Source organism: Desmodus rotundus, chromosome 2 (genome assembly GCF_022682495.2).
Source record: "Desmodus rotundus isolate HL8 chromosome 2, HLdesRot8A.1, whole genome shotgun sequence".
Classification (NCBI taxonomy): domain Eukaryota; kingdom Metazoa; phylum Chordata; class Mammalia; order Chiroptera; family Phyllostomidae; genus Desmodus; species Desmodus rotundus.
In genome coordinates this window covers 96,102,593-96,104,986 of record NC_071388.1, presented here as the reverse complement: position 1 = coordinate 96,104,986, position 2,394 = coordinate 96,102,593, and the positions used below count along the sequence as shown (strand labels likewise).

The following is a 2,394-nucleotide window of genomic DNA, read 5'->3' as shown; positions in this document are numbered from 1 at the left end:
TACAGTTGCAACTACTTATCCTTCAGGACTCTTTGACGATGATGTACTCTATGAGCTTTTCTGATCCTGACCCTTCAGGCAGAAATAGCATTCCTATTGGACCTTATACATTTAACACAGTAACATAATTATGGAGTTATAATTCTTGACCTGCTCTTCTAGATCTTCAGGACCATGAATTGATCTCATTTGTCTTGTATTTGGCAACCATCCTAGGATAGGCCCATAGTAGGTTACTAATATGTATTTACTAAATTGATGAATGGACAGGTGAATATGTGAATGAATCATGGGTAATAATTAAAGGTATCAACCCTACTTAAGGACCTTTATCATTTTCTCCCTTTTCTGATATCAAAATGCAGGCAGAGGAAATGCTCTGGGACACTCTCACCCAAAGCCAGCATTAGGAAAGGAAGCAGGTAGCAATCCTTGGGGATGAACTTCCCAGGATCACATTTGTGAGAGATAATAGTTTGCAGAGAACTTACCGCTTGCCATCTTTACAATGACAACAGGAGCTGAAGGAGTAGGCTTGGAAGACTCAGAGACCAGCAGCCCAATTTATGTCTGGCTACTCATTATGGTGGGAAACCTGTGCCCACACTTGCAGAAGCTGCACGAAAGAGTGGCTTCATTAACTACCTTCTCTCCCCTGGATAAGATTGCCAAGGCAGATGATGTCACTATCTAACAGGAGGTTACCAGTGAAGGAAGCTCCCATCTTGCAAGCCATTATCAGAGTATTATGACCAACTTGTAGCATCTCAGAATCACATGATGAGCAGAATGTATATAGCTGGAAGTCAAGCACCAAAAATAATTGCCCAACATTGAAAAAAATGGCCTATGAGAAAAAGTTACAGTGATTAGCTTATTTCACCTGGAGGAGGAAAATACAGGAGAAATTTATGGCACTAACAGGCTTCAAGTCCATGAAGGATAATTCTATAGGATGGTGAATTTAAACTGGTAAGAACAGATACTACACTTGATACTAGCCAAAAGGCTGAGAAGCAATACAAGATGGTGAATTTATAGTTGTACATGTTAAAGGAATTTTTCCTGTTGTCCTTTCTCCATTTCCTGCTTGATTTCTCCTCTGTAATATGTGGTGAAAGATAATAAGTGGTGACTTTAGAAAACATATGAGAAAAAATACTTTGGAAGTTTACAGCATCATTGTGCCATCTTGCAACTCTCTCCTGTCTCCCTCCAAAAAGAAAAACACAAAAAGGAGTATGGATACCATCTGCAAGAGCTCTTTCCTCTTTTACAGCCATCCTGTCACCATCTGCTAGAATCCTCAGCCCACCTGCATAGTGAACAACATTGTCTTCCAGAAATGTACAGTCACCCCCAAGACTGAGGACAGGAGCAAGAGGACATTTTTTTTAGCACTTTCAAATGAGCTTTTCTTCCTGCATCCCACCTGGTTCCCTCAGTTAGTATACTGCATGTTCAACCAAGTTTACGTCTGAACAGGGGTAGTTTGAGGGTTAAACAGAATCTTAACATTTTTTTCTCCTTGGCTTTCTTATTTGAAATGTTTGTTTCTTGTGGTGACTCAGGTGCTGTCACTAGTTGAGAAGAATTTAGAGGTTATTTTTGGATGTGGCCATAAGGGATTTTCTTTGCTTCAGAGCAGAAACTTTTCTTTCAGCCAAATCCTGGTGCATTTCCTATACGTAATTATGGTAAAGTTGGTTTTCTTTGCTGATTTTGAACAAGTGGCCTGTGAAGTTCCAAAAGGGAAGTGGCTAAATATTTCTCAAAGAAATATTATTTGAGGCAGGAAAATTCTTCATTTTGGAAAGCTGTCCTGTATGTTGCAGGATAAGCCAAGCAACATACTTTCCATTCTTGACTTTCATTTGTTAAATGCTACTGGTGCTCGCTGTCTCTGTGGCAACTCCAAAGACCCCACACATTTCCAAACACACTCTGGGGATGCTGTAACAACTGCCCTCCCCAACTGAAAACTAGTAAGCCTGCCTTGCTTTTTTATCTTTTGCTATTTCAGGGTATTTCAGAGAGGAGACAGGACAGGTTTAGCTGTTGCTTCCTGCTCAGGTGAAAAAATTCTGGTTTGTGTAGCTTTAAACTATGAGATCAGGGCCATAAACTATCTGAAAGAGTATAATGTTGTGAAAAATTGAAAGTGGATCTGGCAGAGGCACCTCTCAGGCTAGTCTCTCTCTTTCCCTGTCTCTCCCTCTCTTTCTCTGTCTCCCTTTTTCCATCTTTCGCTATTCCTCACATATGCATACACACACAGTATGGTTCTTAAGTTTGAATCTAAAATATATAGCAATCCATATGAAACAGGAAGCAGCTCAGAGAGAAAAGAAGGCTTAATTCAAATAGCCAATTATCAACCAATTTGTAATATTA

General features: G+C 39.8%; 1 pseudogene; it reads right to left on the bottom strand.

The window, feature by feature from the left end:
* Positions 1-855: 855 nt before the first annotated feature.
* LOC112320700 (U2 spliceosomal RNA) lies at positions 856-1,021 on the bottom strand (annotated as a pseudogene).
* Positions 1,022-2,394: the final 1,373 nt, after the last annotated feature.